Source organism: Macrobrachium nipponense, chromosome 6 (genome assembly GCF_015104395.2).
Source record: "Macrobrachium nipponense isolate FS-2020 chromosome 6, ASM1510439v2, whole genome shotgun sequence".
Lineage (NCBI taxonomy): Eukaryota > Metazoa > Arthropoda > Malacostraca > Decapoda > Palaemonidae > Macrobrachium > Macrobrachium nipponense.
In genome coordinates, this window is record NC_061108.1 from 112796549 (window position 1) to 112811721 (window position 15173).

Sequence of the window (15173 nt, forward strand, 5' to 3'; positions counted from 1 at the left end):
CTTATGCTTGCGGGCTTGTTACTGTATAGAATTTGTCTTGAATAATTAAGATGATTCTGGGGGAAAAGAAGAGCAACAGAGCTCAGGGTACTGTCGACAAGTTTTTGCTGTGTGCTAACTAACCCAAAGTAATAAGATTCAGTCATTGGTACTATACCTGGTTCACATAAGGTAGATTCTTGGATGAGCGGTTTGCTTACGAGACATTTGTTTGGTGGCCGCTGATTGGCTGGTACCGGGAGGTAGGCAGCTCCCCGCCAATCAGCGCCCGGCAAACAAACGTCTCATAGGCATAGGGCTTACCCAAGAATCTACCTTAAGTGAACCATAGTTCACTTCTCCCCCAAAACGTTCATCCTCCCGCACTTTAGTTAGGTGTACTGACATGATTTTGTTTAATTCTTTAGAATTACCATGAATTTGTTTACTTTAAAAAAAATAATAAAATGTATAATTATCTAATGACTTACTGTACATTACAGTATTGTATTTACGACGCTAGCCTATGGGGTTACTTAGAAGCTTGCTGTATGCAATGCTATATACAAATAATTTGTTTTAGTCTCGAAAATTAACATGTGTAAATTTGTTGTTTTAAAAAGACAGCGAAATGCTTCAATGTGGGATGACTTATTGTCAATGTACATCTTCAGAAATATAGGATTCCTTTTTTTTTTCGGGCGAACGCGTTCCATTTTTCTCTTATACACTTAAGTTATAATAGCATGATTCTTTATATTTTTCATAAAAAAATCTAACTCACTTTTGTATTTGTATCAGAAATATTAGCTAGTGGGTGTAGGCGAACTTTTGAATTTTATTGTACATAATACTATACTTCACCGTATGAAAATAAAACGAAAAGTGAAAGCTCGTATATCTTATGAAGCCTTCGAAAAACGACTGAAATTAAACACCTTGGATAATCGATTTAAATGTAACTGATTAACGGATCCACCCATAACCGCCGATTCTACAGATTTTTCATACAAACATGATTATGGCTCACCAATATTTAGTTTATGTCTCTGCACGTGAAATAAAACAGGTAAACGCTTTCTACATTTCACAAAAGCGCGCGCAAACATAGTTTGTTTACAAAATCACGACAATAAGATTTATTATCCTTGACTAGTACTACGTTAGAATTCGGTCCCTCGAGGCTTTTTTTTTTTTTAACCTCTCTTTTCTGCCGTCCCATCATTAAGAGACAGAAGAGATAAATCACCCTCATCAAAGAAAACCAGAAGTAATGTAAGGATAATGATGAAGCTCGGAGGTTAGCGGATGGAAGAAAGATTGTTTTGGGTCAAGATGTCCGCGTCGATAGGGTCCAGAAAAGCCCTTCTCTGGCGGGACCTCCTAGGGTTATAGGTGTTAAAATGTCCTCGGGCTGTTTTCCCTTCTGTTCTTACCAGAGAGAGAGAGAGAGAGAGAGAGAGAGAGATACGTCTACCAACGGCTTTACAAAGAGGTGACTGCTCATGTCAAATTATGATCATTCGACTGTATTTCAGGATCGCAGACATCTAAATCATATTGTAATTTATTGGTATTAGATAAACAGTCAAATACAGAGAGAGAGACAGACAGACAGAAGTTATTCGGCCATGGACCACAATGGAAAACAAAGTTCGTGATGCGCATTTTCGATCTAAGAATCAAATTTATATCTTCCGTCAAATAGTTTCGTGACTGTCAATAGCTAAGATACCAGGTCTACTTTTTATTGATACTGTCTACAGGATGGTCGGCAAAATACCTACATCATGGTTTAAAATCAAATAGACATATGAAGATAGCGTAGAACAAGTTGGCGCACGTAGGGGATTAGAGCAGTTTTAGACGCTACATCTAATGCCAGGTTTCATGTCATTCAAAGCGAATGCGAAACTCCCTTCTTGAGAGTTTTAACAGCATTCTACAGATTGCCTTTTTCTAAAAAGTAAATAGATAAACTGAACTAAGTATCAAGTTGCATTCAAATTATATTTCCTCCAAGGTAGGCTATCCAGTCTTAAATGTGAAAAAAAAAGTTATATGGGCCCTAATTCAGAAGGCAGCCAAAACCCGCTTTTAAAATCTGTGAAGAATACAGGAATCAGACTGTACCATAAACTGTGTTGGAAGAAACTAATGGCATCGCGCCAGAATGCCTGACTACGATAACAATCTCGAACCTCATTCCTAATTAAAAATTTCATAACTTAGGTCTAAAGACTCTCGTAATAAAGCCCATTTACATTCCTTAAAGTGAATGGTTTAATTAAGACAACTTAGGTCTAAAGACTCTCGTAATAAACTCCATTTTCGCATTCTTTCAGAGAGGAGCTATTGATGGTGCACGATCTGGCCTAGAATACTACCACAAGGTTCTGCTATTTGCTTTTTCGAAATGCGTGCGAGCTAGTGGGGCTACTAATATAACCAGGATTTTAGAATAGAAAACTAGGGCCAAATTGCTACCGTTGTATGATTGTAGTGCTTTCCGGTACCTTTAAATTTCAGACAAACCTTCCAACCGTTTATTTTTCTTCTTTCTTTGATGGGCGGGGGGTGGGACGGGGAGATTTCTGTTTGACCATCTTCCATATACTTCAAGAGAGCTTTGCAATCACTCAGACTGGGATTGGATCGGATTAGAGTTTAGGTCAAAGGCCAAGCCCTGGGACCTAGAGGGCCATTCAGTAATTTTTCAAGAGGTTGAACCGTTGAATAGAGGACTGAAGAAAGGAAGCAGGAATGGAGGTAAAATAAATATGTTGGTGCAGCTAGGGGCCGAAGCGACTCCAAACTCTCTTAATTACGTAATGGCTAACAAAATACAGCAAGTGTCCTCAAGGCTCATCCATCTCAGTTACGTTTCAGAGATGACTTAACACAAACTACATACTACTAAGAATTTTGAATAACAAGCAGGCTATTTAGATACTTTATATATGTGGCATATATATGTACCGATTTCAAAATTAAAATGAACACTGATGAGCCTCAACAGAATGCTTTAATATGACGTGCTAAGAGAAAAGATATTTATCGGCTGTTAACCATAAATTATTTCAATGAAATTCAATATGCATTGCGTCCTTTAAAACTTTGTTTTCTCTTCAATAATTCGTTTTTTCATTTTTGCCATATAAGTTACACAACGTATTATCATATCGAAAATACACGAAAAATAGCGCAGAACATACGTAGTTATGTGAATCGCCACCAGAGCAGCGTTGTTTGCAGACCACTTTCAGTCAACAGGGAATCGTGGAAAATGAAAACCTGCCATTTACCTGCGTAGTGTCAAGCAATTTTTTGTGTGAAATCTCTCCATATTGGTACAGTGATGCTCAAATCTCATGCGACATGGCTCCATAGGATTTCGTTCAAAATTCACTAACTGGCAACCTAGTATGCTCCATATTTATCCTTTATTTCAATGCGAAAACGCGAGTATCGCATACGCTAAGGCAATAATATGTTTCATAGGAGTGAAATCTGTCATATATTTGAAAATTGTAAGAAAATGTCACGTGTAGCCAAATTTCAGAAAAACCCTTACGAAACATTTTCAAAACTTTCGTTCACTCATTGCTGAAGCATTTGACCAAAACGAAGTCGCCATCAAACCTCAGTTCAAATGTTAAATAAATAAATAAATAAATAAATAAATAGTAACATTAATAATGCTTCCAAAGCAAACATAAAATTTGAAATAGTCCTATTTGATTGTTTTTACCCTCAACGATGAGAAAATGTAAATATGTATATACAAAAGTAGAATGCGCCCACCGATATCAACGTGTGAGGGGAGCATGTGTGACGTATCAGTGTCGGTGCAACAACAACCACCTGGTATATAAGTAGGTCTACAACGAGTAGCGACCATCAAATTATCTTGAAAACATTTACTTTATGTGTTTAAGGAATATTTGGATTTTCATACATAATTATTTGTTATCTTTCTTAATATTTCAAAACTGATAGCATACTAGCAAATATTCGCTTATTTGTCAAAGCCAAGATATTATTCCTAGACTTAGGTGTTAGATTTCTGTACTTTACGCTTAACATTCACATCTCTATATTAAAAATTTCTGGCCAGAATGCAAATGAGGTTATCTAAACATTCTTGCACTTCAAGTTACCTTAAGAAAGAATAAATTATACATCAAAAGCGAGCAGAAGGACTTTTAAGATAATAATATTGTAAACCAGTTGAAAAACCAGTGTTCCATATGCCTTGATATTAATACTTATGATATTTCGATTAGAGCAATCTTCTCAATATAACCAAAATCGTCATCATCATCTTTTATTCTTCAAAGAACAGGTAATCTCTGCAAATAAAAGCAATAGTAAAGATTACATCTCAGAAAGCTTAGATTATTTTTCTAGGCCTATAAATCATTTTGCAACATACAGGCAGCTTAAACACAGCCTGAAACTTCAACATTCAAAGAAAACTGGTTGTAATTCCTATTCCTCAAAGAACAGGTGATCTCAACCAATAAATTCATGAGTAACATTACATCTCAGATGGCTTAGATTATTTTGTAGGCCTATAAAACATTTTCCAACATACAGGCAGCTTAAACGCAGCCGAAATCTTCAACATTCAAATAAAACTTGTTTTAATTCATATTCCTACATTGAAACTGTTGTTATGACTGTTGAGCTTATTTGGTCTACTGTCATAATGCTGCAGACATGGTTATGTTGACCAGTCCGAGGAGCATGTTAAGTGTGCTTTCATTGCTGGCACCGCTAACCTTATCACACCACACTTGAACTGAGCAACGTAAAGATAAAAAAAAAATCAATTCAAATCACACAAATTAAGAATTATACCAATGCATAAAAGGGATCATATCTATTTAACCATAAGGAAAATGAGGCTAGCTGTGAATTCACAAACTTTTCGACATGAATGACATTACAAATGAAAAAAAAAGAAAAAAAATAGCACTACTTGGCAACATTACGTTGAGTCTGAGAATATGGACGATACAAAAAGAATCATGTCGCATGAGATTTGAGCCCCACTGTACACTACTACTTATTATTGCAGAAATAAGCTCAGGCATATTCAAGTGAAAATAGAAGATTCCTAAGGTAGGCAAAGCATACTGAATTTCACAGACTTTTAATTTTGAATAGTCACTGGAATGTCTTGTTAGTGGTAGATATAACCATTCTCAGTTAACACGTCTTATTTTTAGCTAAAAGATATTAACGATTTCAGTTTTGAAATCAGAGCATTATAGATCTTACATATGTATAATATGCCACATATTATAAAGTAAAATAAATCTTGCTCGTTATTAAAATTTAGTAGTAGGCAATGTCAAATCTCTTCTCTGCATTATGTTACCGAGATGGATTTAAAGATACCAGTTGTAATTTGTCAGTCATTAAGAATTCTTTCTGGTAGGTATGGCTTTAGAATATTATCTATGCCATCAGTTTTCCAGTCTTAGGCCCCGTCCACACGGTCGAGCTTTGGTCGACGAACTTTGTCCGATGTGACGTCAGAAGCGGAGAAACAGCGAGAAAAGTCCGAACTTTGCCGCGGTTTCTCCGGTTCTGACGTCACATCGAGCAAAGCTCGGACGTGTGGACGGGGCTTTACAAAGGCAGGCAGTATTAGAGCTGTTTAACAAAATGCATTATATCCATTTTTTTAACGGGATACCGGGTAAAAATAGATGTATTTTGTGTAATAAAGCCTAGTTTATTTTAGGTTTTGGTCAAATGGCAAGTCTCGTTGCTTGACAAGAGCAGAAAAAAGCTTGGCAGCTTAGGCTATCCTAAGCTCTCAATTACAGCCGATTCACATTATGGTAGATACTTGGGTGAGCCCAGGACCGACGTTCGTTTGGCGGTCTCCGATTGGCTGGTACCAGGAAGTAGGCGGCTCGCTCAGTGTCATATTTTCGTCTGTAGCTTAAAAAAAACCGGCAATATGTTTATATTTCTTAATTATTCTCACGTTTTGCGCAAGACATGAAAGTTGTGGATGTACCATAGGATTTGGTATCGATTATATAACCGAACCTTTTCCTGAAATAAATACGATAAAACAAAGGAATGATCGGATTTTGCACCATTCATGCGAATATGATAAAACTTTTCTTCATACAATAGTCATCCTGATACGCTGGTGCTTTCAGATTTTAGCTATACCCATTTAAACCTTATTGTAAGTGCGACTTAGTTTTGAATATACAAAAGCAATTTCTCAATGCTATGGTTATCGAAGAAAACAATGGCTTTTAGGAATGGTAACAAGAAAAAGAATGTAGTCCTGGCAAACGCTAGGCCTATGTTTATTGATTTAGCAGATATTTTTGCTGTCTCTTATTTTATATTTTTTAAAATCTACTTTCCTAAGGTAGTAATTTCGTCTCAGATCCATAAAATAACTTTTTGTCTCCTGTTTGTTAGGCTGAGCATTGATGCTGTGCCAGGTGTTTTAATATGATCGCCCGAGGTAACAAGCTAGGCGGCAAAGAGATTATCACACCGTGTTATGCGACTTATGTCAGACTGCATGAATCCGACAGTGCTATCACGAGATAGAGAGGTGTCACCGATTTTTCAAATGGTGCTTGGCAATTTGGCTTAAGTTTGTATGGATTTTTAATTCCTTGAGTTGACTATTGCTCCCTTTTGATAGTTTTATTAGTTTTGTCTGGCTGTCTACTGCTTTCTTGGATTGGTTGAATATAGAATTTAGGCCAAAGGCCAAGACCTAGGAGGTCATTCAGCGCTAAAATGAAATGGAAATTGGCAATAAAAGGGTTGAAAGGTGTAACAGGAGGAAAAACTCTGTTACACTATGAATTAAGGGTTAGGAGAGGGTGGAAAGTAAGATGAAGAGAGAATAGGAGATTAAGCACAGTAAAATTAACTAAGTGGTTGCAGCTAGGGTCCGGAGGCACACTGTAAAGAACCTTAAGTAATTCCTACAGCTCACCGCATGATGTCCACTGACAGCACTACTCTCTACGGGTTGCTTCATGGACCTTTACTTTCTAAAACATTCCCGGATTATTTTTAATTATTGCAGTAAAGATTTTTGCCATTTTTGATGGGTGCTCTTTCTGGTTATCTTCCGTGTAATTCATGAGCGTTTAGCTATCGATCTTCAAAGGACTATACTCTTTTTTTTCATCTGTCCATCCGCCTGTGGTGTTTTTGTATGGCAACACTGCGTCCCGGGCTTTAGATAGTCACGCTATTTGTAAGTTTTAGGTAAATAAAAGGATATCTGGGTGTACATTTGCAACTGAAAAGTTTTTTTAATAATTTACTGTATGCGAATTACACCGTTAATATTCGGAATAGGATATTATTATAATCGTTGAATGTACGCTGAATGTAACTATCTAAATCCCGGGACGCAATGTTACCATACAAAACCACCACAGGCGGATGGACAGATGAAAAAAAAACCGAGTATAGTTAATCTATGATTACACAAAGTATTATACTTACTATTAGTTTTCCATATTGACTTACGAACGCACTCGTGCCACAATTCAATATTTTAAGTTTCTTCCAGCTTTAGTCTCCATGGGAACTGTCGCTATCAAGAATAAAATTTATTTTACTTCTGTTGGTCTTTAAAGGCTTCTTGCAACTTTTTCTGCACAAGGATTTGATACCAATATGTTGGTAACTCGCTTTATTGAATAACAACAGTACAGTGGATGTAAATGACAAAATAACAATACATGAAATGCGTAAATATTATGAAAATTAACTTGGTCAGAAGAATTTAATTTTTCACAGCAAATCTTGTAAATTTAAAAGAATTTAGTAGAGTCCAATTTCATAAGCTAACTAAAAACTATCAAACCATAATCATTAAAAAAATTATGGAAACTAGGACTACTGAAAAAGCACGACCTTACAGCTAATTTAACCATACTTAAGAGCTTAAAATTACATGAAAGACATACAGAACAGAATTTCCAGTTTCATTTTTACCTTTCTCATCTGTTCTTTAAATACTTTAATGTGGAGATCCGTCGTTTACAAATATAAAGCTCACATGGACTTCTTAAACCTGAAAAACCCGAGTGGATTGTATCCGAGGCAACCCACATCATAACAGTGAACAAAAGTCAAGTGAGGAGGGTGCCGATCCAGCAATCCTTTTCTCTGTCACGGGAACAAGGAACAAGAATTTCCTCCTCGCGGGGTTCTCAGATCTTCTGGAACAAAGTTAACATTAACCTGACAACCAAACTATACGTTTATGTCTCCTAACGAGAAATGCTCGAATGTAAAACGCAACCAAACTTTTGAGATAAAGACTCCTGTCGTAGAGGAAAATTAAACTTACTTCCGTTGCCATTGTAACAAAAAGCACCCTGGAAATATTAACAGAATACTCATTATAAAGAAAATCATATAGATATACAATTAACGTTTTAAGATAACGACATACTTTACTTAGTGGCTTCAGTGGGGAAAAAAATAAACCATTTCAATCTTTCATATCAGGGAAAACTGATTGACAACAACTTTCAATTAAAGTGGGTAAAGTCAAAAGTATCTTAATAACAATACAATGTCAATAAATGGCGACTTTTCACTGAAGGCATTTTTAAATTCATCTGAATAACTCAATCAACGAGAAGGCTCTTCAGTACAATGCTAATACAAGTTCTTAAAACTTAACTGCTGGAGCACTCTCTATCACCACTAGAGAAATAAGCAACTGGACCCTAAAAGAACTAAAACCGTCATTCTTCAGTACCGACTATCTAAACGTACTTGGGACTAAAACAGGCAAACATGGCAGATTTGTAACCTACGACAATTACTTTGCAATGTTCGGTTGCGTTCTTCAAGTACCCGAGTATCTCTCAGACTCTTATCTTAAATACAAATTAAAAATGTTCACTAGGTATAAAAACCATCACCTCTCTAACTAGACAATACCACAGATAAGTCATTTCAACAGTATACTTAGAAACAAAAGAGCATTATTTATAGAGATGCATGGCACATGTTTGAAAGACAATACCGTCTGCAGATCTGACCGATTATTAATGGACACCTGAAACTTCTCACATGGCCAGGCGAAGCACAAGTGACGGACAAGCAGGCATCAATGTGGTCGAGAGATTTTTGTTCAGGGAGCCGTTCCTCAACATTCGATTTACGTGTGAACAAATTATTAGATGCTTGGAGGCTAATAGATACACTCTCTCTCCTCGACAGTGAACACCTGCTGCGAGCTGGTTAATTTAAAACTCGTACTGATTTTTTTTATTACTTTTCACTTACTGTTAACTAGTAAATATTCACTCATGTTTTTGTTTCACCTTTCACAAATTTAGCACTTAAATTTCAACCTTATTGTAACAGTCCCAACAAAGTGAACGAAAAGTAGAATTATTACATCTCAAAAATTATCACTAGTAACAACTTCAAAAACCAATACTGGGTTGAAAAAACGGACCCTGGCGTACGTAGCCTGAAACTGGTCTGCTATCTTGCGAAGATCAGACCCAATAATGAAGCACAATACCCTATGATCCTTGTCTCTGTCCTTTTCTCCAGGCAATTCTCTCTCCCCACAAGTTGCCATTTCGTCAGTGCTTTTGTTTTCCCGCTTTTTCGCTGCGTTCATTTCAGCACACGGTTCAGGCTCCACTGCGTCGCATAAATCAGGCTCTACATCGTCGCACGACCCGGGTTCCGCTTTGTCGCGCGATTCTGGTCCTTGGTCAGTTTGTTCACTTCTGTGTATTTCAAGATTCGTGTTCAGTCGAAGTCGTGGTCTCAGTCTTGAAGGATTGTTCTTAATTCTTATCATGGGATTGCCAACACGCACGAATCCAGCAGGCTTGTTTTGGTTGTTCTCATTTGCTTGAGTAGATAAATCATAGGCTGCCGATACACAAAATGAAGTTTCCTGATTTGTATTTGGTCTTGACGGTGAAAGTTGCTTCATTGCACATCCAAAAGGGGATGTTGGTGTGTCAGGCGGAGTCAGAATACCGGGAAAGGGATAAGCTGGGCTCGGAATATTGATAGGATGAGAAAATGAAGTTTGGGGGGAATTAGATGGCTGGCCATCAGCAGGAACAGAAGAGAAGAACATTGGAGCAGATATCTGGCCTCCGTCTGCGGCCGATGTCAACGGCCTTTCAGTCACGTCGGGTTGATGGGTATTGGCGTAGGAGTCCATGCTTAGTTGATTCTTACTCGATTGATACTTTTCTTCTGTACTTTATTAGACGATGAATTGTTTTCCAATATCTTCTTTGAAATATGACATGAAGGCACTGGAAAGGAAAAAACAATACATGTATTTACCTATAAATTTTTGTCCAAACTCCAATTATATGCATATGATTCATCATGCCAAGTTCTGAATGAGTTTACAGTCAATAAAACACGATGTAAAAAGAATGATATAGTACAATGTGTGATGGATGCACTTTCTTCGAGAACTATCAAGTAGTTGTGTTTCTGCTGTAAAAAAATCACATAATAGGGAGAAGGAACGTACCCAGTGTTTTGGAATTAGAATTACAATGCTGTGCGTCGATAATTCTTCAAGTAGGGAAACAATCTTAAAAAGAACAAAAAATGGTGGGGAGGGGGCCGTTAGGGGGAAGCTGCGTACGAGTTGACTGCGTTGCCTTAACAGGAAGGGGATCAGATTCTGTAGGACTGCATTGTTATTGGGGCAGATTTGTAGTAATAAAAAATTAACTGCCCCCTAAGACTCAACTTGGCTCCCCGCCAACCTCAACCCCCTAAGCCCCAAGAAGTAACAGCAGGTTTTCTTTTTAAATGCGCAATCATAAATAGATGAAATTTCTCGAAATATAAAGTTACTTTATTACTGTCAGTCTTCTATAACAGCTACCAGTGATGATGAGATAAACTTTAGTGGGAGTATATAATTTTAGCCAAATACCTTGCTCATGTGTTTAAAAAATAGCTCGTAAAAAAAAAAACCAGCTGATTAGAAATGACGCCCCTGGAGTTGGAGACTAATTTCATATTACAAATTCTTACGTGGATAGAATTGAAGTAGGCAATTTTTCATAAAAATTTTGTTTCTATATCAATCTAAGAAATTAGTATCTTAGAACAACCTCGTCTTTTCCTGTTGAGCTGATGCTTACAGAACTCGGGGCAAATAGTTTTGGGTAAACGTAATAACTCCGCGTCGGGCATTTCTTTGGAAATCAGTTTTTCCAAATAGATTTGGGTTTGCATATTCAAGAATTTTATATATATATATATTATATATATATATATTTTTTTTGTGGGCGGGTGGTCGACTAATAACCCCACAGGCTAGTACTAAACACTGCGAAATACATTTGACGCCCCAATCCCTAGTGGCCGTCATATTCGCGGGAACGTTCCTTACGGTCCGTGCGCAGTTATTCCCTAGAATTACCTAGTTTTGTTTTCCATCCTCATGGGTTTAAATCAAAAGGTCTATTCGAAACCCCTGATCTTCCCTCTACCGCTGTCCGGGGAGTTTGTTCACAATCGCCCCAGTTCCAATTGGAGACATTAGAAGGGTACGGACCACTTTACTTTTCCAGGCGACTTGTTACCACACACATTTTAAAAGTAGGATATTCTAGGCAATAACTCCGCACGGACTGCCAGGAACGTTCCCACGAATACTTCAGCCACTAGAGATTGGGACGACATAGTATATGTATTTCGTCGTGTTCACACTAGCCCCTGGGGTTTAATTACAGTCGACCCCCCAAAGATAACGGTAAATACTATGGGAAACTAATTTCCAAAGAAATACCCAACGCGGAGTTATTACCCATATCCACCAAACAGTAATAAATCCGAATAATTTTACGGTTAAGCGTGTACTAATTTATAAAATTATGAATAAAGACTAGACCCGAGACTAGGATTACTTGGCTCATGGGAGCACGAACGGCTTATCGATAAAAACTGTGAACTTTAATTAGTGACGTTGAAAGAGTACTCTCTCGCAATGACCAAGTATTTTAAGAACGGTTACCGATTTAAAACTTATTTCGAGATTCAAGTGAAATCTGCAGGCACATCCGTGAATTATCTTTAAATAATTTTATATACGAATGAACCTTAAAACTTGTTTCAGTGATAACCATGTGACGCTTAACAGTGCTCTCTTAGGCTTTTACACCCGTTTATTTCTGCTATTAGAAACCGCATCATGCCCAGAAACGTCGTTCTCATGAGTCTGGTAAATGTAGAGTTTTAATAGCGAATTGCCAACTATCAAACTCGAATACACGAACTAGGCGCCACCCCTGCCCCGAGGGTAATAGTCAACCCAGCTGTAGTCAAGTGTCTTCACCTCATCACCACCTTGCAAATACCTCGTTATCGGTGATTCTGCTGTTGTCAGCGGACTCATATCCTATATGTATTATAGATATATATATATATATATAATATATATATATATATACATAGATGGATGGATAGATAGATATATACATATATAATAATAACAATGACGCTTATGTCTTTTAAACGCGTTTAAACCTAAGCTGAGCTATTAGGGCATCAATATGTATTAATTAGGATTGCTCCCAAAACGAGTCCATCGTTACAATTGGATTTGTTACGGGCTCAACTAAAACTCGGAAAACATTAACAAGACTAATCTTAATATATACCAGTTATTATTATACTGAAACTTTCATACCGCAGTCCCCATCATACGTCCTAGATTAGTTTTTTTTTTTTGACTAAATGACCTGAAAAAACTAAAGGCGTAACACATTCTCTCCCCAGGTGAACTTTAGTTGCCTTGCGGTTAAAGTGTATTTTTCTACTCAATGTACCCTGACGGAAATTGGTCTCCTGGAATCCTACACTTCCGATCGTAGTGTTACGCTCTGTAATGTCCTTGACTGGGGCCGCAAGGTACCCATCTTCAACACCATGGAAAAAAAATGGTTTCCCGATCAATATACTAGTCAGTTTGCAAAAAACTAACAGTAATCAATTTACATAAGAATCGCGCATGGATGATGTATTTTTTTCTTTTCTAAATTTGTCATGGGTGCATCATATCGGTTCCATTTAGAGTATAATTACCACATTCTGTCTTACCTTACCCCATTTTAATCTTGCTTTTAACGAGTATTCATACCTACGTAACATTACTTTAAAATAGGGTCAGTTCAGTTAAAGCAAACGCTAGGTTAACCGCAGAGGTCAACTTTCAACAGAATTGGTATATCGATACCGTACCACTAAAGGTCACAATATGAATGTCATTAAAGAATACTAAACAACTAATGAACCAGGGTGCAAACAGCTTTAGACTTAACTTATTATATTGGAAGTTTACGAAGGATTACTTTAGCGGGTCCTGAGCTACCATAGATTCGCGTATTCGTTCTCGACAAACAACAATAACAATTGGCCTCTCGCAGAGGCCTACACTGTACATTTACCGAGGAATTTTAGTACAACTACTCTGATAACGACATAGCTACAGGTGTTTTGTAAAGTAAACTCTCTTAATTAATACTTACAGAATTACCACATGGAGTTATTCCTTCACTCGAAGACCTTTGTAGTGTATGTCCAGAGGCTTGAAAGGTTAAATATCACCGAAACTGACCGTATCGCTCACGACATTAACAGCCACACTAGTCTTATACGGCAGCGCTGAGGAGAACCTTTGCCTTTAGAGCAAAAGCATTCTCTCTCAGCAGCATCGTGCTACACGTCCATGCGAAGGAACGAAATGCGCAGTTCAAAGCTTGTCTCGAGAGCAGGCGGGGACGAGAGGCAGGAGAGAACAGACCAGGTAGGACACTGTGTTTACCACCACCTCCGACCCAGCGTCGATGTCTTTGCCCTCAGGGTATTCCTGGGATTGGCAGGTGTCTATCGAGGGAGGGCTGCGCGCGCAGACCCATGTGGACGGAGATCTGTTTTTAACCAGTTTTTCTGGACAAAAGTATCCAAATAACGTCATAGAATATCATTTAAACAATTGTTTGACTTGTTACACCAACAAAGAACGGCAGTTTGGTTGATGGAGAATTCCACTGATGCACTGTACCGGTGCTCCGGAAGACTTCATGTTTAATCTTGTTTCTTGTGGCTAACAGTTCTCTTAGTTTTATCAAAAAGCAGATTACCTAATTTTCATATCTGTTATGGGAACGAATAATGATAATCTTAAGCGCAAAAATCTATTGTTATCTGGAAACTGTATGAGTATGTGCTTGACTGGAGAGAGAGAGAGAGAGAGCGAGTTTTACAAAGTAAAACTCAATTTGATTGTACTACTGTTATTGATAAATTTTACTTTCTTCTACTTTGTGAAAATTTAAACACACACACACACACACACACACACACACACACACACACACATATATATATATATATATATATATATATATATATGTATGTGTGTGTGTGTGTGTGTGTGTGTGTGTGTGTGTGTGTGTGTGTGTGTTTAAATTTTCACAAAGTAGAAGAAAGTAAAATTTATCAATAACAGTAGTACAATCAAATTGAGTTTTACTTAGTAAAACTCTCTCTCTCTCTCTCTCTCTCTCTCTCTCTCTCTCTCTCTCTCTCTCTCACACACACACACACACACACACACACACACACACACAGATATATATATATATATATATATATATATATATAATATAATATCTATATATATATATATATATATATATAGTATATATATATATATATATATAATATATATATATATAATATATATATATATATATATATATATGTGTGTGTGTGTGTGTGTGTGCGTGCGTGTTTACATTTTTGGAATGTTTAATTGCTTGTAGTGTCGGTAATAAGTAAATCCTTTTGATGCCTTGTATGTCAAATTATGAAAAGGCCTGATTTCATGGCAAACGAGCGCGTGTGTCAGTGTTCAAAGCCACAACGTGTGAACTGTTCAGTTCTGCACATTTTTCAAAGCAGGAAATCAAGGAAATAAAAAAAAACTCTCTCTCATTCTCTCCTAGCCTAATAAGGATGGCTCTAGAATTAGCGAGAACATGGTTGCTGCCACTTTTATACTTCAGCTGATTGGTACAGATTCCGTGTGCAAGACAGTCTGTGACATTAGTTTTTTTTTTTTTTTTTACACTAATAAAGAAAGCACACCATCAGTGCTG

The 15173-nt window shown here is 37.2% G+C and overlaps 2 long non-coding RNA genes across 2 annotated transcripts in view; one reads left to right on the top strand and one right to left on the bottom strand.

Annotated features, from left to right (window-relative positions):
* Window positions 1–4696: 4696 nt before the first annotated feature.
* LOC135216402 (uncharacterized) overlaps window positions 4697–15173 on the top strand; it is a 32721-nt gene continuing 22244 nt past the window's right edge. The window contains exon 1 of the long non-coding RNA XR_010314875.1: window positions 4697–5106. This is a non-coding gene — a long non-coding RNA (uncharacterized LOC135216402). The remainder of the gene's footprint in view (window positions 5107–15173) is intronic.
* Window positions 7669–13929, bottom strand: LOC135216900 (uncharacterized). Its single transcript, XR_010314958.1, has 2 exons — window positions 13539–13929; window positions 7669–10298 (listed from the first exon to the last, which is right to left on the bottom strand). It is a non-coding gene; the product is annotated as an uncharacterized LOC135216900 (long non-coding RNA).